This window comes from Marmota monax, unplaced genomic scaffold, assembly GCF_021218885.2.
Source record: "Marmota monax isolate L192 unplaced genomic scaffold, Marmota_monax_Labrador192_F-V1.1 WCK01_AAM20220418_F8-fsc00133, whole genome shotgun sequence".
Lineage (NCBI taxonomy): Eukaryota > Metazoa > Chordata > Mammalia > Rodentia > Sciuridae > Marmota > Marmota monax.
This window is the reverse complement of record NW_026694821.1, coordinates 1,041,104-1,061,956: the sequence shown is the minus strand read 5'-3', so window position 1 is coordinate 1,061,956 and position 20,853 is coordinate 1,041,104. Positions and strand designations below refer to the sequence as shown.

Here is a 20,853-nt window from a genome sequence, read left to right as displayed (position 1 = left end):
ACCCAATAATAATTGCCTGTCTAGTTGGACTGATAAAAGAAAATATTAATTATTAAAATGTGTTAAAGACAATTATCCCTCTTGAGGATTTAGTTTGTAATCAGAGGTTTTAAGACTTAATTGTGGGCAAATTATAAAAGATTTTTTTTATGTTTGCAGAAATTGTCTCAATATTGTGCAAACATTTTTTAAGACAGTTAAAGATTCATAAATTTCATAAAATTCAACTTTTACATAATGGTATCTCACTCCCAAAGGACTAGTGTTTTTCTTTTAATGATGAAAATATTAGAAAATTATTTTTATAACAATAGTTATGACTTAGGCAAATTGTGTGGCAATTGCCTAACAATTACCATACTTTGGAAATAGTTTGAACCATCAAACTTTATGAAAAGAAAATGTTAAAATTAACAAATGCTTGAAATTCCCAGATTAAACAGAGTCATATAAATTATTGTGTACTTCTGCTGAGAAGAAGGCCATGATTCTCAAAGGCAGCCCCATATACAGAAAGAAGTAGGAATTAATCTTGTGAAGAATAAAAACATCCTGATTAGTAGGTAGCATCATATAAATATACTTACAAATATGCTTTTGATGAAGATACAAGTGAAAATATATAAGGTACTCAGTGAAAGGTATATTCACTTATTTTTATATGCTATTTATTGTTTGTGATTCCATCTATACATTTTTGGAAATAATTAGTTACTTTATTAATAATTGATTTACTGATTTCATTGGAAATAATTAGTTATTTTATTAATAATTGATTTACTGATTTCATGTCTTTGTCAGCCAGTGGCTACATTAAAAAGATTCATTAAAAGACAACTAAGAGATGTATGTTAATCTGCTTTTATTCAAAGGTCTTATTATTTAGCAACCATAACAGGGTTGTTGGAGATATACTTAGGTAATAGTTTCATCTTCAGGATTTTCTGGGTTACTACTATTTAGCCACTAGTCAGAACCCTTAAGCAATCATGAAATGAAGGTTTATGGGTACTTTGGCATGTATCTCACTTAATAGATTTTTTTCCAAGACCTATAGTTTTCATTATAACTATCATGTTTAATCCAAATCTATTAAGTGTATTAAGTTGTGAGTAGTTGTCGTTGCAATCTTACACATATACACATAGCTCTTGTAGGTTTTTCCTTTGCTTATTTTTGTGGTTCTGGGGATTGTATCTAAGCTCTCACATAGGCAAACATGAACTCTAGCACCTGAGCTATATCCCATTACATTGTTTTTAACTGTTTTTCTCTTCCCATAAGAAACACGGATTGGGGGCTTTGGAGACCATCCTTTGTTTTATCTATTTTTCTTCTTGGAAGAGTGCTGTACTTATGATCCTATTTTTTTTTTCCTTACATCTCACTGCTGATTCAGTACTGGAGCAACTGTCTCAATGAACAACCCAAGTATCCCAACTGAAACCCTCCCCAACACCCCACTTAAGTTGCCTAGAAATCCCACAGCCCTGCAACTGTGAAGTGCTTTTCCACCAGCTTTGCTATCAATTCATAACCCTGGCGCTGTTTCCTGGAGACGGGAAAAGCTGGTCGGTGATTGTTTGCTTCTCATTGTAAGTAGATACTTGAGTTTGTAGAAACTCTTAGCATGAACATCCTAGATAGTTAAACCAGTTACCAGGAATCTGTTACCAGGAATCTTAGAAACACCAATAGCACTAAAGTTAGCACTGAAGGTCATGCCCCAGACATATGAAATGCCTGAATCTCAGTGCTATGAAATCATTTGTAAAAGTAATTCTGAATTTTGAATTTATGTGATAATCTATATTGAATACTTACTATCAGGTACAGTTCTAGGCACTTGATATTTTTGGTGAAGGAAATAAAGATCCCAGTTCTTCGGAGATATTACATTCTAGTTGAGGGAGACAATAACCATTTGAAATAATGATAAAGTATGTGGGAAGGTAGTGATACAGAAAAGAGGAAAGTTAGAGCAGGGTAAGATAGATTGGGAGAAAGAAATGTTGGAATTTTAGATAGGTTTCTCAGGATAGGCCTTGTTCTCACAAGCTGATATTGGCTCAAACCTTGAAAGAGGTGTGGGAGTTAGCAGTGACATCTGTGGAGCATCCAGGTCCAGACAGTGTGGCCAGAGGCACTTTAGACTCTGGCAAAGGGCTTCCCCGCTGTGGACTTGGAAAGTGGTGTCAAGGCCAGTGGCTTCCATCATGGCCTTTCCTTGTGGCCTGAATTTATTTGAAAAAACCCCAGGACTAGAAAGAGACACTGTGCCTTTGCCTATGAGTACGTTCCCCTGAGGACCTTTCCTGTGGGGAGAAGGAATGACTGAATGAATAAATAAATGAGTGAATGAAAGGCTTGTTGCTGCCTGCCTGCTCTCCCTGTACCCTGTGGCTTGGCGGCTGGATCCCCCTCCCCCATTGCTCCCTCCTTTCCTTCCCAAGAAGGGCCCAGATCCAGAGCCAGGGGAGGTTTGAAATGCACGAGGGAACCCTGGATCTAAAATTTCATTGCCATCTCCAAAACGTCTTCAGTAGTTTCTCTGCTCATTTCTCATCTGTGAACAGTCAGCTCACCCTTTAGAAAATAGCCCTTTCAAACATTCTGTCTCACAAGTTTCATGAATTTGTGATTATTTTCCTTTAGTGTACAGTTTTCTGACATGTAACTGAAATGTGTCGACCCTAAAACTTGGCTTGCAACTGACTGGGTGGACCAAAGCCTCTGTATTCTTCAGAAAATAGTCTCCTTTAGAATTCACATATTTTGTAGCCCTCTCTTACCTAGGCAGTTCTGGCAATGCAAATTGACAGCTGTTTTCAGAGATCCCAATTCTTCCCTGTTGGTGACAGTGAAGCTGCCTTGAGGCTGGAGCAGGCTGGTGACACTTGATGTGAGGGACTTTCCTAAGACTATTTGGAAGCCAAAGGCCTTGTAGACTGAGGGCTGAGAGACAGAAGACAGTGCCATTGAATCTGTTAGAAGTGCTGCTTTTTCTAGTTTTTGTTCTGTGCCTCCCATTTCTCAGTCATCCTCTCCTTGCCCCTGCCTTCATATCTTGACAGTATAGACATGTTCTGGATAATGAACAATATTTGCTGGATTGCACACATATTTTGTTTCATGATAATCTAATAGGTGATAAATTAGTTGCATATTGACCTGGTTAAAATAAAATGTCAGAAATTTGTTGTATTTTTTTTTTTCACATATCTTTCATTTCATATGCTGAGTCAGTTTAAATCAAATTATGTTTGCCCCATACAATAAGAACTGGAATGCTGCAGTAGTCTTCACCATGTTTTATTTTTAAAGCCTAGCTGTAAGCAGGGACCAGATTAATGGATATTCACTTTAAGGATGAAGTCCTTCCAATAACTCTCTCTCCACTTTGGCAGAAGTCGAAGGGACTCTTCGTGGGTCACTAACTGTAGACTTTCTGCCCAGCACCAAAGAACATTGACAGTCTCCTGATGGCTAGTTTCCCTTGCCTGGCTCACCCACTGGCCTTGTAAAGGAAGCGCTGTTCATTGCTGTCAGGCTATATCATAGGGACTTTCTCCCAAGATGGATGTCCTTGACTGGATAAGGTCTTGATACCAGATTATTAATGCTGAGATAGTCACTGTTTCTTTGGTATTATGTATATTATTTATAAGGAGGGGGACAATGGGGAGAGTACTGTATATAATATATAATCTATATATAGGATATATATATATATATATATATATATATATATATATATATATATATATACATATATATATAGTGTATTTACATATGCATGTAATGGCACATACAGTAGTTGCTCTCTCTGTGGGAGATACATTCCAGGATCCCTAGTGGATGCCTGAAACCATGGATAATACCAAACACGCATTCTTTCTTTCTATCCATCCATCCATCCATCCATTTATCTGCTTTGATTTTTCCTATACATTGCCATCATTTGGAACATATTTTCAGTTTATGTCCTTCATCTACAAATTTAATGCCTTTTCTGTTTTAACATGCACTATGGCTGTTAAATTCTGTAAAAACTACCAAGAATTTCTTTTTTCTTTCTTCTCAATTTTTTATCAGTTCTAGCATGTTATTTTCTTTCTTTCCTTATTAATTTGTGAATTTTCACCTTTTCATGTAAAGAAAGCATGTATGGCCTGACTTGCCAGCATCACGATTCTTATACTTTGGGGCCATTGTAAAACTATTTTTTTTTAAAAATTTATTTTTTAGTTTTAAGTGGACAAAATATCTTTATTTTACATTTTTGTGGTGCTGAGGATCAAACTCAGTGTCTCAAGCATGCTTAGGCGAGCATTCTACCACTAAGCCACAACCTCAGCCCAATTATAAACCCATTTTGTTCCATCAATCCAAATGTGGAGCAATTACAAAAACTTAAACAAATATACCACTTATATAGTAATTACAAAATAATATTTGAATATATACTATATTTGCAGAATTAAAAACTTGGGACTTATGGATTAAGTAAAATAAGCACTGTGATACCTAGACAGTTGACCTGGATACTAAGGGACGAGTAGGTGGGTACTATTATTAGTGAGTACTATACACTGGACACAAAGATGATTCACACCCTGGGCAGGATCATGCATGATTTTATCATACTACCCAGAATGGCATATAATTTAAAACTTATGAATTGCTTATTATTAGAATTGTCAGTTTAATATTTTTGGACTGAAATTGAGTAATTGAAACTATGGAAAGTAAAACTCCAAATAAGGGAAGACTACTGCATACAATATGTAATACATGTGTAAGTGATGTGTGTGTATATACGCCACATACATTTTCATATGTGTATAATATCTATATGCATATATATATATGTATGTGTATATATGAATATATGTGTGTGTAAAGATATAGATTTATGTTCCTCCTCCCTCTTGCTCCTTCTTCCTTTCTCTCAGAAATATGTAAGGTACTCTTCACTGAGTATTTCTTCTATGCCAGTACTTAACATAGTGCTTCCTGTCTCCAAGGAGTTGAAATTTATTTGGAGAGACTGGACATGAATGTACAAGGTAAATGATGAATAATAATAGGGACCTCAAGGACAAATTTATTGTGAAGCCAATGAAGCTCAAGCCCCAGGGCCCCTCCCTAATATAAAACATTGTTTGCCATTTTTAAATATATTGCTAGGGTCCACCCAGTATTTCCTTTTAAATCTCCACATTTTATAAGGCCTTTTTCAAATTTCCTTAATATAAACTATCCCAAACTAAATGCGTAACTTGTATTTCTCTGTATGCCACAAACATTCAAATCCATAAATACCTCTTTATATATGCACACATCCAGAGAATAATAGGTGCAGAGGGGGCCTCTCTGTAGGAGTCCTGTGTATGTAGCAATTCATTCACAGGGTCATAACTTGTAAAATTTGAAAAAGAAATATTTTAATACCATCTTTCTCCTCTCCAACTTCCCTTCTGTTACATTTCTCTGTGGGTTTGATGACATTGGAGTTGAGAGTATTTTTGAGATACAGCTAAGGGGAAGTTGAACTGGGGACATATTTAGTTTTGAATTTGGTGGGATGATGGTCATAGTTCATCTCTGTGTCTAGTTACATTATCCTTAACCATTCTGGGGTAGGAATCACTTCTTGGGAATACCACCCATTATGCCAGCCCACTTGAAGTCCATACACAAAGGCACAGGTCAGAAGTAGCATTGCAGCATCAACCTGAACTAGGACATCTGCCCTGGGGAATCTGGCTTGAAATATAGGGAACTGGAAGCTTGTCTGTGAATGTATAAAATTCTTAGTGGAGGATTCAGTTCTTACCTAAATGTAGTCAGTATGAGCTGTCTTCTTTTAGGAATATATTCAGTGACACAAATATACAGTTACAAATGCACCATTTTAAAATGGTAATTCTATGAATGTGTCTTGTTCATTTGCTTTGAATTTATCTTGATAACACCAAAAAATAGTAACAACAAATTGGCTAATGAGTATCATGAATACAAAGAATGCTTAGAGTTAGTAGAGGAAAACTTGAAATACCCTGAATTTTTTACTCTAAGGTGAAAGAAAATTGATAGAAGTGTATATGAATTTGACAATTATGAAAATTTATATGGAGTTACTAAGAAAGCACTCTGTTTTCTAAATTATCAATAATTAAAATAAAATTTGATCACCCATGCTTGAGGGAAGACTTAAGTTGTCTTTTCACCCTATAGAATGTGAACACTAATATAAATCATTTCCATTGAGACTTCATCAGAATGTACAGCTTCAAAGAGGTATTTATAGCAGTGTGTGGGGCAGTTAATTAATACATGTATGGGTTCTTTTTCTGGATTTTAACTTTGTGATGTTTGGGTAATTCCAGCTTGTATAAAACTTTGTGTTTTCTAGTGCTTTTTTTTTTTCCTCATGAAGAGGATCTAAAGCTGCAGACCCTATAAAACTTGCATCCATTCCCTGAAATCCTAATTGGGGAGTCCTTAGTGCTGGAGACTTTTCACGTAGTATTTGGTTTACCCTCACATTGTGGCTATGAGATAGACATTACAGCATCCTAAAAGGGCTGTCTTCCAATTTGCAGTTAAATATGCTCCCATACTAGTGGTAATGGCTCACTTAGTGAAAGATGAGCTAGAATGTTTATCTTGGTATGATTATAAAACAAATATTTTCCTTCAGGACATAAAATTTGTTCCATCTCAATAAATGTCATTATTATAATCAGTCCTCCTTTTGTCCTGTGGTGCCTGCCTGTGGATGTACCCAGTGAGTGTGCCTTACACTGTGTGCTGTGACTGTCCCCCAAAAACTCAGCTCCTTCCTGGAGGACAGGGTCTGTCATCTTCCTGTCCTCTTCCTCCAGAAGTGTTTTCACAAATGGAAGTGGAATGAAAGTAAAACCCGAGCTATACCTTTGCACTGTGAAAAGGGTAAGATACAAAGCTAACTGTGGGGCTATGGAAAGCACCTCTGCACCTATTATTCTCTGGATGTGTGCATATAGAGAGAGGAATTTATGCAGTTGAATGTTTGTGGCATACAGAGAAATACAAGTTATGCATTTAGTTTGGGATAGTTTATATTAAGGAAATTTGAAAAAGGCCTTATAAAATATGGAGATTTAAAAGGAAATAAACCTTTTTTATATTTACACTTGGAAAGAGAACTTTGTCCTTTTCCAGGTTGAGGATATCATGAAGCTCAGTTAAATTATTTCTTGTCTTACTTACAGTGTTCGCTTGCCTAGAACATGCTGACCCCTAAACAACCTCCACGGTGCCAGGACAGGAGCATGTCCTCTTCCTCTTCTTTGCCAGGGCATCTGACCTAAAGGAGGCAGTAGGCAGGGTGGCGGAGGCTTGGGCTGAAGTACCCAGAACTAGATTTTGAACCCTGATCCCATCAACTTTCATGTTTTCAAATTTGGGCAGTGAAGAGAAATCGAGGAATAGAGACGGGTAAGAGAGAAATGAAAGACGGAGACCAGGCAGAGATACACAGAGAGTTTATTTGTCAGAGTTGACAAATAAAGGCCATCTCTATAACAGAGGGAGGCTAAACAGGCTTGGGTTCTGGACTTTTATGGGGGAGAGCTCAGGAATCAGAGCCGAGCGAGTCCTAATGAGGGTGGTTAAGGGTTGGGTTGGTCTGAGCCTTTCTCAGAAATCTTGGGTGGGAAAGTGAAACCTTTTTTCCTTAAAATGGTGGCTGTCCACGTGAAAAAATAAGATTATGTACCCCATTTGAATCAAATGTATGATATGTCAAGATCATTGTAATGTTTTGAGCAACTAATAAAAAAATTAAAAAGGTGGCTGTCACTTAAGATGGCCTTCCAGATACTAAGCAAGGACCTTATAGGCAGCACTGACAGTCTTATTTGTGTAAGATACACAATAAATATTAATCTCCTACTGGTGAGTTGTTTTTAATGTGCACTCTGCAGTACTAGTCCCATTTGATATAGGAGGACACAAGGACATGAACTAAATAACAAGCCCCAAGGTATGGCCAGTTAAATGCTAAAGGGAGCTAGAGTCAGGTGTCCTCCACCTCTCCTACTGAGAACTTGTCCTTTATAGCCTAAATTGTAATGTTTTACACAACCAAGACATTTGCTTCAGGATCTCTCTGTTTCCCTGGGTGGCTTCAAGCAATCCTGCTGCCTCAGCCTCCGGAGTAGCTGGGAGGGTCCCCAGGTGCTTACCACTATGCCTGACTGATTTTTGCATTTTAATAGAAGGCTATTGTCCTAGGATAGAAAGACTGGAATTCCTGTGGTTCTTTTTTGTATAGGAATCCTTTGAATAGTGGGGGAAATATTTTGATGGTGCTTTCTGGTAGGAAACACTCCAGAATGTTTCAAGAAAGAAAACCCTAAGTAGGCTGGGGAACTCAGGAGCATACCATTATTACAGTAAGAACAATGAAAACAATGACATGCTGATTCTAAAATGGTTATAGTCACTGATTGTCTAAAAGTGCTAGCTAGTTTTCTCACATTCCCTGATATTTGTTTGGGGCGTTGGGACTCCTGACAAACCTAGTACCTAACCCTATCTGCACACACAAACTTCTCTTTCCTTTAGATCTTCAAAATTAAAATCATGTCATTATGTTTATGCCCTGCATTTTAAAATTACTTTGTAGCAGCCAAGGGCAGAGGCGCACGCCTGTAATTCCAGTGACTCGGGAGGAAGAGGCAGGAAGATTGTGAGTTCAAAGCCAGTCTCAGCAATTTAGCGAGGCCCTAAGCAACTTAGCAAGACCCTATCTCAAAACATAAAAGGGGCTAGGGATATGGCTTAGTGGTTGAGTGACCCTGGGTTTAACCCCCCAAACTTCCCCCCCCCCCACCAAAATAAGTTAATTTGGACCAATGAGATATATTGGGACCCAGGTGTCAAAGGTGTGAGTTCAGAACAAAAAAATTGGGTGCTCTTGCCCTGTGTTTAGAGCCCTTCCTGCAGATGCTTCACTGGTAGCATCCAAAGGGAGGGCACACTTTGGGTCAGGTCACTTTATCACTATACCTAAATAGCTAGTTCAAGTGCCACAGTCTGGCTGGGCACAAAATAACCAAGCAAACAGGAACTACTTTATTGCCCTCTCACTCCGCAAGAACTCAAAAGTAGCGGGTGTGCCCGCAGCAGGGGTCTATATACAACTGAATACATAGTTTATTTCAATCCAGCATCATCCAGTCACAGCAATTATACACAGCTTAACTTAATTATCATCATCTTAATGGCTCGCTGGCTTCACCTCTCAACCACTCCTTCTGGCAAAATGCCAGGCGCCATCCCGACTCGGCTGTGGCTCTCAACATTCAAGAGTATGATTTAAACATCTGCCCAGATGTTTAAAACCAAAGCACCTTGTTGTGATCTAACTCATTCAGTAAAAGTGTCTTGACTGCTAATTTAGTCTCCTGGTTCTCAGTACGTGGCAGAATGATAGAGGTAATGGCAAAACCAGGAATCTCACAGATTTGTACAGTTTTAAGTCAACTGAGCATTATGGTAATAAGCTTGAGTGAGCATGAATTATGCTGATGCTGCTTCGGGTATCAAATGTCACATGAAGAAAATGGGGGTTTCTGAAGTTTCAGTGTCAAACCAAACTGGTACAGAAAACCTTTGCCTCTGCAACTGCAGATGAACATTCTCCATGTCTCTACTTTACTCCTTGAACTAATCTCACTGTGTTTAGGAACCGGATGGGCTGGTGCACTGGAACTAAGACTCGCCCTAGTCACACAGGTGTTTCGTAGCCCACATGTAACCTGGAGATAGTTTAGATTTTATAAATATGCCAAGTGCATCTTTAGTAGGATCTTTCTAACACTAGACATCTGGTGTTTGGCACCAGCTCAGCCAAATGGTTGAAGATGTGTGATTTCAACTAATGTGTCTCAATATTCTGCCTGGATTGGAAAGTCCTTTTTATATGTTGGCTTCACTTCAGCACTTTGAGGGGCCCACAGCAAAATATCTGCTGTTAAAATATGCAAACATCAGACAAGAATTTTGGTCAAGAGATGTTATGTATGCACTTCCTTCCAGATGTTTCAATAGAGGAATCATATTTTGTCAGTCCCTGGGAAGATGATGGCATCTTGAGGGACTACCTTATGTATATTGTAAAGTAGTAAGAGTGATTCTCATCGGTGGCCCATGGAAGTCAGACTTAATGATTTGCAAGTCACATCTATGTCAGTAGAGTTCACACTACTGATTTCAACACAGATCATATTCAGAATCATTTGGGCGAACCTGGAGAAAATAAGGACACCTGGGCTTCACCCAAGGACTTCCAGTGTAATTGGCCCGAGTGGAGTGGTCTGGACTAAATGTCTGTTTTTAACACTTGAAGTTGATGCTAATACATTGTGCCAAGGTTGAATCTCATCTGTTCACAGCAAGGACTATGGTGTTCTCTAAAGGAATCAGGCTTTGAAAGGGGTGCGACCTTTTTGAGTTTCAGTTCTATAGATTTTAGTTGTGCTGGAGGCAGGCATTGACAATACCTAAGTCTGAAGATACTATACTGTTTCTCATGTCCAGTTAGAGTAGAAATGCTCACACTGGGGAGTTTGTGGCCTCAGGATCTCAAACTAGAATACCTCCAGGTATGGTGTATGTCCCCAGTGGCCAAGCTCTGTTTAATTGACTCTGGCAAACTGAAGAGCTCTTGCTTCCCATAAAAAAGCAATTACTGCTGTGTTGGAGAGTAGGCCTCTGTTGAAAGAGACAAGCTAGGAATTAATATTTTTATGTGATATCTATCTTTAGATGTTGGCAATATTGATGAATTTAAAGGCCAAACAATGTGCCTCCCCACCAATTACAGTGTTTAGGTAGAGATATTATGATAGGTCGTGTGCTTTGAAGAAGCTCATGTAAATGGTGGGATGCAGGGTCACCTTTGTAGATTAGTTGCTGTCAGCAACAGAAAAATATATGAACTAGAGATGGTATCACAGACAGAACAGTAGCTTATAGTTGTTGTTTTAAATTTTCCCTTTGTCCTTCGTGAAAGTTTTTAACTGTTTTTAACATGAAATATATATGATTAAAATTTTTCTCGTATACCAACTTCCAAAGCCTTAATCCTAAAAGCATAGTCCCCAACTTACTGTGGTTTGATTTACAATTTTTTGATTTTGTGATGCTGTGAAAGTGATATACGTTCAGTAGAAACCGTACTTTGAATTCTGAATTTGGATCTTTTCTAGGAAAGTGATATGCAGTGATATCCTCTCTCTCTGGATGCTGGGCAGGGGGAGCGAGCCACAGCTGCCAGTTAGGCACGCGATCACCAGGGGACACAACTGAACTGCAGTGTGCCTTGCAGCTGTGAGACCCAGTAGATTAGGTGGATTAAATCCATTTTCCACTTAACAATATCTTCAGCTTATGGTGGGTTTTCTGGCATCAGTGGAGGAGCACCTGTATTTAGGAGCATCTGGATCATAATGAGTAGCCTTCTGCCCTCTGAAGGGGTGGAGAGAAGCAGGACCACTCAGAAACTCTCTCTGGAGTGTTCTCATTATGGCAAACCACCTTCAACAGACTGTTTGAGCATTCTCTTTCCTAAAATATGGAAGGAAACTTAGAGGTGGGCTAGTCCAGCTAGCTGATTCTGTGGATGAAGAAGCAGAGCAAAGGCAGGCCTCCTTATTCATAAGGAGGAAAGAACAGCCCCAAGCACCGGCCAGGTTGGTTCTCATGAGTGTAAAACCTGGGAGAGACAGCTGTGCCTCTGCAGTCCCCGTACTGAGTGCTTCTGGAGTCACCCAGTTTGCTTCCCTTGGAGGCCTGGCTTTGCTCTTTCTGTCAAGTTATATAACCTCTCTGAGCCTCATTTTCTTCATCTCTAAAATGGGGTGGCAGAACATGCATCCCTCATTGATGGTGAGTTCTGAAGGAAAGGGAGCCCCCAGTTAGTTCCCTGGGTTGTCTTCTGTGGGTTGCTGAGCAGGCGACTGTCGAGTTGTGGGTGTTGCCTCTGCAGTCCTACCAGGCACGTGTCATGGGCCATGTCATTTGATTCCTCTAGTTTTAATTCTACTTCTGTCCAGTGGAGATGGGAACAGTACTTATCTCAGAGTGTTGTTATGAGGATTAGTTAAAAGCATGCGTATGAAGGTCCTGGCAACCAGGAAGCACCCCATAGATGAGAACACTGACGCCACTGCACCATCCATTGGTGGTGTTCCCATCGCCACTCACTCTTCAGACCCTTCTGTCCTCTTTTTGTTTTCATAATATACTGGAAGAAATATGATCAAAATAGCAATGTATGTTTCTGTTTTTTTGGTTGAACATTCGTACTGGGAGATCTTTGGTAGACTTTGATTTCCCTTGTAGCACAGTTTTGGTTTGTGTTTGTGGAAGTCATAGTGAGTGGTCCTAGGAATCTATGGGCTGTTATAACATTCCACACACACATTCTTGCTGCTTCAAAATATACCGGCCTTAATTTAGTATCGTTTTTGCAGATATAAGTTTTTGAGACATTAGGTCATATGATTAGAAAAATGACTTCCATATTTGATAAACACAATTTTCTATTTAGGAGAAAAGGCATTTCAAGGGTCTAGAGAGGTTTATTTAACTAAATAAAAGAAAACACTTTTTTTTTTTCTTGCAACAACTGAGCAATGAAAAAACGGGAGACCTTTATATATATTATTTAAAAAGATTGATTGTGAAAGGACTTGTAGGGCTTCTGTGAAGAATTTCAGAACATGCTATAGAAAGCCATGCCCTCCTCTTTAAATGCTGTGCATCTCTTTAATAATAGTCTCCGAAATGTCACAGACTCCGATTCTGGAAGCTTCCCAGGAAAGGCCAGTTTAGGCCTTGTTTGAGAAACTCAAGTAGCAATGGTTGCTTATTTAAATTATGGAGAATATTTAAAATACTTCATTCCTAAACACTATATGGCAGTATCACTTGAAGTCATTTTCAGTCCTATAGAATAAATGCCCCAGGTTCTCCCCTGTAAAGAGTATGCTGGGATCCTGGAGTTAAGCAGCTGGTCCAGGCTTATTTGACTTAGCAGTAGTTGATTGAGAACATGATTTTCACCCTTTTTATTCTTGAGGGCCCCTTTCGTTATTTTCCTTCTCCTTCCCCTTGGGTTCTTTGTTTTGAAAGATTTTGTCAAAAAGCATGCTGACTTAATAAGTAATTAAATGCTTATTTTTTTTTTATTTTCCATGTAGCAACATTTAAAACTCCCTAGTTTACATGTATAGTAAATATTTAGTGCCAACGGTGCAAGCCCTGTCTAGAAGATGGGGATACAGTTGTGAATCACAGGATTAAAGTCCTTGTGCTCATGGGGGAAGTCGACAAAACACAAATATGTAAGACGATTTTCAGCCATGGAGTGAGGGAGGGGCAGAAGGTAGGAGGCAGTTTTTAGTTAGGTTTTTCGCCATCATGACTAAAAGACCCCAATAGCACAATTGTAGAGGATAAAAAGTTTACTTAAGGCGCACAGTTTTATATGTTCTGTTCACAGACAGCCGGCTCTATTCCTTGAGGCATAAGGTGAGGCAGGACATCATGGTGGAAGAGTGTGGCAGAGGGAAGCAGCTCACATGATGATAGGTAAACAGAGAGAGAGCTCTCCACTTGACAAATAGAAATATACCCCGAAGAAGCCATGCTCCCAATGACCCACCTCCTGCAGCCACACTCCACTGGCCTCCAGTTACCACTCAGTTAATCCCATTAGGGGATTAATTCATTGATTGGGTTAAGACTCTCATAACTCGATCATTTCCCCTTTGAACCCTCCTGCAGTGTTTCTGGGGGACACCTCATATCCAAACAATAACAAAGGCTTACTTGAGGAGAGGTGGTCTAAAGATGAGGCGGGATGGAGGGAGGCGTCTCTGAAGGGGCTTAATGGACAGGGGACTGAAAGAGCCATGTGGGCATTGAAGGAAGAAGTATTCCAGGCAGAGGGACCAGCAAGGGCCTGAGGCAGGAGTGTCTGGTGGCAGGAGCAGAGGGAGTAAGGAGGAGAGTAGGAAGTGGGGACAGGAGGGGAGTCAGCACCCAGTGTCAGGCAGTGTCACCACACACAGTGAAAATAAGTCCAGCCCCAACCAAGGATGTGGAACATCCTGTGGCTTCATTATGGTTAGTTTCCACTGGGCTTTTTCATAACATTCAAATAGCTCAAAAGACCCATTGCCACCTTCAAAGCCCTGGAGGGATCTGGGAAACCCTAATTGGAACTCTAGTTCTTTTAAGTCTGGTTGGTTTGTTTTTTAAGCCCCAAAGTGCTATTTATTTTTTGAAATTCATATTGAAGTAAACATTTTTTAACTAATATAATGATGAACAGCACATCATGGCAGTTCACATAGCATTTGCTATTTTATTTTGAAGCAGGAGAGAAAAAGGAGGATGATCTCTAGTCATGATACAAAATAATGTTTGGTACAGTTTATAAACTCTGGGAACCTACAGATTTCTTTAAAATTTTTCTTCAGTGGCTTTGTGAGATCTTGCATAAATTTTATTGGTTGTACACAGAATGATGGGCTGTGGAAGGGTGGAGAAAGGAGAAGAGAAATGTCTCAAAAGCAGTAACTTAAAACATATTGATAGAAGGACACAACAGTTACTAGGGTGGGGGGATTATGTAGACCTTGAGCCTAAAGACATTATTCTACCTTTTTGCATTCTGAAAAGTAGTATTTATGATTGCTCTATTGTGAAAAATACTATTTCTTCTTCCACATATGCATCTGATGAGGAGATGTTAGTGTACATATTTGACTGTCAGGACGAGCCATTCTTTTCCCCGTGGTAATGAACCTGCACTCTGCATCTTCACCTGTCAGCATCTTTGCTCACATAATTGAGAAGTGATGTGTTTGGGTGATAGGATGCCTGTGCAGTCAGTGAAATTCAAAGGAACAGTCAGAGTGTGAGCTTTGCTGAGATGCAGGTATTTGTACCTATAATTTAGTCTTTCCAATTAATATAAAATTATGGTGCAGTAGTCAGCTATTGTCACGATACTGGAGCACCATGGACTGTCACACACTATCCCAAAACTCACTGGCTGTGTTATTTGTCACAGTAACAAATATCTTGGGGTAAATCAACTTATCATGAGGAAAAGTTTGTTTTAGGGGATTCAGTTCATGGTTGTTTGGCCCTGTTGCTTTGGGTCTGTGGCAGAACAGCACATCATGGCAGGAGTGTGTGGCAGAGGAGGCCGGTTTACCTGATGGCAGCCAGGAAGCAAAGAGAGAGGGGACAGACCCAGGGTCCCAGTATCACGACTTCAAGGACATGCCCCCCCCCCCCCCCCGACCAAACTTCTGCTAGGCCCCACATTATAAAGGCTCCACTGCCTTCCAACAGTGCCATAGGTAGGTGACCACTTCTCCAACACATGGACCTCTGAGGGACATTCTGTATACAACTATAGTAGTGACTTTCAACAGCAAGCATTAAGTTGTGTGGCCTACAGAGGGTCTATGGTTGGCCTGATCTAGAAGGCTAATGTGCTAATATGTGTCATTCTGAGCCCTCTAGCAACTGCCAGAGATATGCTTTTCTCATCAAGGACTATCAGAACACAAGGGCCAACCCAAAACACAAAAACTTAATTAAGATCTTTGTTCATGTCACATCTATAACATTCCTTTGGCCAAATCAAGTCATGTGGCCAAGCCCAGAGGTGATAGGGCAAGGAACTATATTTCTGTCCATGGGGAACATATGAGCGATTAATCCCACCTATTATAGGCAGTTTTTATCAGAAATAGAAAATGTCCAAAAGGAATTTGATTTTTAGATACAATTTTTTTCCCCCAAATGATCACGGTACTCTATATAACAGGAGGTTGCTGCCCCTCCATCATCTTGGAGAACTTGGAAGTCATACACTGTGACTCCGGAGGGATGCATGAATAGGCATTTCAGAAAGGAAAATTTAGACTTTAAAAAAAAAAAAAGCAGGTGAGGGACTTTTGCTGAGTCACGAAGAACAGGGAACCTGCTTCTCTGGTTAGGGATGACCCCTTTTCCACCCTCAGGTTGCTTCTGAATCCAAAGGCTTTAATACGGGTCTACCCAGTGTTCTGTGCTTATACCAGATTTCTGAGCTGTTTGGCAATGCTGAGAAGGTTGGGGCCACTTCCTGTGATGCCCTCTCCCATTATAGAGCGCTTCAGAAAAGTTTAGGAACTCCTTGCCTGCTGAATTCTGTGTTCCTTTACTGCCCCCGGTTTGAGCCAGTGTTGAGGGTAGTAAAGGGCCACCCAACCAGTCAGGAGCCTCCTTTCTCCATTTTTCCACTGTACATCATACCTTCGCCTGGCTGATAGAGCTGTCACTGGTGTCAGACTCCCCGGGACTGGACTGCTGTGTGACCTTGGGCAACTTACTAATGCTTGTTTTTCTCACGGGTAATATGAGGAATATGATGTCTTCCACATAGAACTGATGTGTTAAACTTTCAACGAGTATGAGCTGAGAATGCCTTAATTATTATCTATTAAAACAGGCAGAGAAGATCGCATTCTACTCTTGTTATTCCAATATTTTTGTCCTCCTTAGGTTATGAGCTTCCAAAAGACATGGTTATGGCTCTGTGCCTCCATCATTTTATCCCTACTCTGCAGTAGTGCTAAGTTTATGATGTAGGAACTTAAACTGGTATCCACTTAACTATATTTACATACCTGTCTTTTACCATGAAACCTTTAGCTCCAAGGACCAGAATGGATCACTCCTAAAAACAGTTAATCATTCTTTTTTATTTTATTTTTTTCACTTTTGCATTTTGCCTGAAATAAACACTTTTTTGGTACTGGGATTGAATTCAGGGGTACTTGACCCAGTGGTCAAGAACCACATCCCCAGCCCTATTTTGTATTTTACTTAGAAACAGTGTCTCACTGAGTTGCTTAGTGCCTTGCAGTTGCCGAGGCTGGCTTTGAACTTGCATTTCTCCTGTCTCAGCCTCCCACGCTGCTGGGATCATAGGCCTGTGCCACTGTGCCCAGCTGAAATAAACATTTTGGAAGCAGTAGACATGTAAAGGCCTTGAGTTAGTTTTATGCTTTGCCTTTAATCAGACCACTTTATACTCCCAAGAAAGCCCCTGGCTTCTTTGTGTTACATTGGAAAAGCTGAAATAAGTATGGAGGCTAACTTCACAATGTGTCTACAAGATTTAAAGGATATTTAAAGAAATGTTGCTCTAATATTTTTCTAACCCCTGTTCTTTGAATTGCCTCTCAGATTGTGGCTCTGATCTTATCATTTAGCTTGTTCAGACTTAGGGTAAGTTTTCAGCTAAGTCATGGCTCCCAAGGAATGGTCAGTCCAGTGTATGGACAGCTACTATAACAAATAGACCCAAACTTGCATGGATTAAAGGTTCAGGAAGTTTACATCTCTTTCACTTAGGGGTCCAGGGTGGGTAGGCAGGCTCCTTGGCTCCTTGTAGTCACTCAGGGCTTCAGGTTCCTTTCATCTCCTTTTTGTACTCTCCCAGAATATACTTCTCTTTTTTATGGTAGAAGCTGGGTTTCTTGGGATCCTTTTCTGAGGAAGAACTTTTATGTTCATCTTGAGGAAAAGGAAGAGAAGGACAGACCTTCAAAGGTAAGTTGTCACTTCCACTCCTATTCCATTCCTGGGAACCTAATTGCATGACTATATACAGCTGCAAAGGCACTGGGGCATATAACCCCTAGAGGACCTAACCACAATTCTGTTACTGTGGAGGAAGGGAGGGCCTGATTTAGAGAGACAGCTAGCAAGTTCCTGCTCTGTATTTGAGAACCTTGCCTGTTTGTTGAATAGCTAACATAGCCTAGAAGCTTAAGGGAGACAGTGGTTATAATAATTAATAGCAGTTATAATTTGTTGAGCTCCAACTATGTGCTCCGGACTATTAAACACATTTGAAGGCCTTGCCTTATCTCACCTGTCCCTCTAAGAGAGGCTGCAAAGGAGGTACCATTGTTATCTGCATTTGTATAGACCAAGACTTTGAGCCTTTTGGAGAATAAATACCTTCCTCAAGGCCACATAGCAGGCCTGCTAGACTCCAGAGCTTCCACCATACCACCCTGGAACTGGTGAGAAGCCTGAGGATTAAAGGAGAACTGTATATTGCTTCTAATTCTGTCTTTTATAACCAATCAGCAGCAGAGCTGTCAGGAAGAGCAGTGACTCTCTGGAAAAAGTCAAACAGAGGCTGCATGATGGTGCAACAGGGATGCCACACAGGACTTCCTGCTTTGCACTGCGGGCCATGGTGACCTCTGTGACTCTCAGTGAAGGTCACTGCTTTGTGCACTGTTTTCTGGATGTCATTCCTATGACAGCAGGGGGGGGGGCGCGTTCCTACAGAGTCTGCTCTTCCCTGATAGGGGGAGGCACCTGCTGACAGGTGACTAGAGGCCAGTACTGGAGCCTAGAGTTCTCATGTATATTAGGCTGAGTCACTGGATTTTTCCAGGAATGTTCTTGGGCCTCTGTGGCTTCTATAGAACCCCCTAGCAATGTGTATTCCATATGAGTAAGCTTCTCTTATATTAAGATTTTCAAGTTTAAAATTGCTATGTAAAAACCTAATGGTGGAAGATAATGGTAGTGGCTGACATTTTTGAATGCCTATAGTGTGCCAGATGCCATCACAGTTCTAACTGCTTCACATGAATGAATTCACCTACGGGGTGCACCGATTATTTTCCCCAATTTATAGATGAGGAAGCTGATCCACAGAGTGGCCAAATAACTTGCCCATTTTCACTCACTAGAAGGAAATCAGAGTTCAACCTTTGATCTACAACTACACTCTGCTATAGGAATGGATGATTTCTGGTTTTTCCCAAACCTGAAAAATGTTATGGTTTCATACCTGTGGCTGTGTATAGATAACTCACAAACCTTTCTTGTCACAAGCCAGAATGAAAACAACTCCCAAATAATTCACTGCTTCCCTCTTGACAATTGGAAGCTGAGCTGGAGAGTGTCCACATCCTGCTGATGGTTTTAGGAAGCCTGTATTCTTTTCATTGTCACCTGATGCAGCTAGAGGGTGGTTTATGCTGGTGTCTGACTGTGGGGCTGCTTTGATAAATACTTAGGAATCTTCCTAAAACACAGCTGGCCTTGGGGGTGGGGGTCATAAATAGGGAGCCACCTCCTGATGAGATGCTCCTGGTATGCAAGGAATGGCCTCCTGGGATGAATTGCAAATGATGCTTTGTAGCTAATTATGCTATACAGACCATCTAAGTATCAGATAATTTTACAGCAGAAAGAACCCTTGATTACATATAGTCCAAGGACTTCATTCACACCACAAGGCTCACCTAATATGTGCAATGCACTATTAAGTGCAGGGGATAGGGCTGCAAACAACACTCTCATAGATCCTACCTTCTAGATGGGGTAGAGAATCAAGTACAAAAGCACAATACAGATGTTTGGTTAGGTAGTGGTAAGTGCTGGGAAGAAAACAAAAGCAGTGATAGAGAGAGTGGGGGGCTTTGTTATGCTGTATGTGGGATGTTTATGCAAACCAGGTTTTCTCAACCTTTTATTTAAATTATGTCTTTCCTCGTGCATATTTGAACCCTTTCCACAAACTTTTAATATTGTGTTATATTGTATATCACTTTGTGTACCATATATGTATCTGTCCTATACATATAGAGTGAAATTCTCACCCCCACCTAGAACCAGTTTTCACATCTCTGGGGCAGGATCATCCCATTATTTTGTTAAATTCTCTTTTTTGCTATTGTGAGCAAAGCCAAACTCATGAAGTAGCTGTTCTTAAGTTATCACAACCTAACCTAAAAGAACTTTTTAAATTCAAAGCCCCCATTGCCTGATTATGTTTTTATTTATGAGGAGGATCAGGGCTTTGGATGAATTAAAAAAAAATACACTTTTAGGCATTAGGAATGAAACCTGAGATAGGCACCCAGTTTTAGGGCAGTGTGCAGTGTAATGGGCTGTCTAGATACCTTGACAAATGAAATTCATTAGACTCAAGCCACCATCATCTAGTGCTGCCTCCTAATGGGTCTCCCTGCTCTGCCTGCACCATCTTAGAGCTCCTCCTCTGTAGCAGCAAGAGGATCTTTCAAAATGTCAGTCACATCAAGCCACTCTGCTTGCAACTGTCCCTGTTCCAAAAACAGAAGATGGGGCCTTTCTATGGCCTGCAGGTCTCAGCGCCCCGCTTGCCCTCTGAGGTCCTCCAGCCACTCACTGTCCTCCCCAGAAACTCAACCAGTATTGTGCAGGGCTCAGACCTTTGCTCTTGTTCCATGTGTGTCATATTTTCCTCTTTAGATTCTTGAAAAATAAATTTAAAATTTTTTAAACAGTTTTACATTTATAGAAAATTTGTGAAGATGCACAGAGGGTTCCTACCAACCCGTCAACACCACCCTCAGTTATGCCTGTGAATCTCATCAGGAGAGACCCCTACCTTTCCAAAACCAGCCTGCACCGCAGCTTACTCCCTCCACCTTAGTGGAATTGGGAGACCTGCCCCCCACCACCTAGTCTCCTATCACATTACCTAGTTATATCTTTTCATAGCATTTACTTCTATTGAAGTTATCTTGTTCTCCCATTTGTCTGTGTTTTTTTTTTTTTTTTTTTGTGTGTGTGTGTATGTGTGTCTGTCTTCCCCACCAGAAGGTGTGTCCTTGAGGGCAAGGACTCACAGCCCAGTGTATTACTGTTTCCCAGGCACCAGGGACAGGGCCTAGGGATGTTGTGACCCACTGACTGGCTTTCAGCCTGGGA

The 20,853-nt window shown here is 40.4% G+C and overlaps 1 protein-coding gene across 2 annotated transcripts in view; it reads left to right on the top strand.

Annotated features, from left to right (window-relative positions):
- Jazf1 (JAZF zinc finger 1) overlaps positions 1 to 20,853 on the top strand; it is a 328,417-nt gene that overhangs the window by 2,272 nt on the left and 305,292 nt on the right. The window contains exon 1 of one of the 2 annotated variants that reach the window (XM_058573141.1): positions 17,658 to 17,679. The exons of the other annotated variant lie outside the window; for it this stretch is intronic. The gene's annotated coding sequence lies outside the window, so the exon portion shown is untranslated. Of the gene's footprint in view, positions 1 to 17,657; positions 17,680 to 20,853 lie in introns of those variants that run through there. 2 annotated transcript variants of the gene reach the window in all.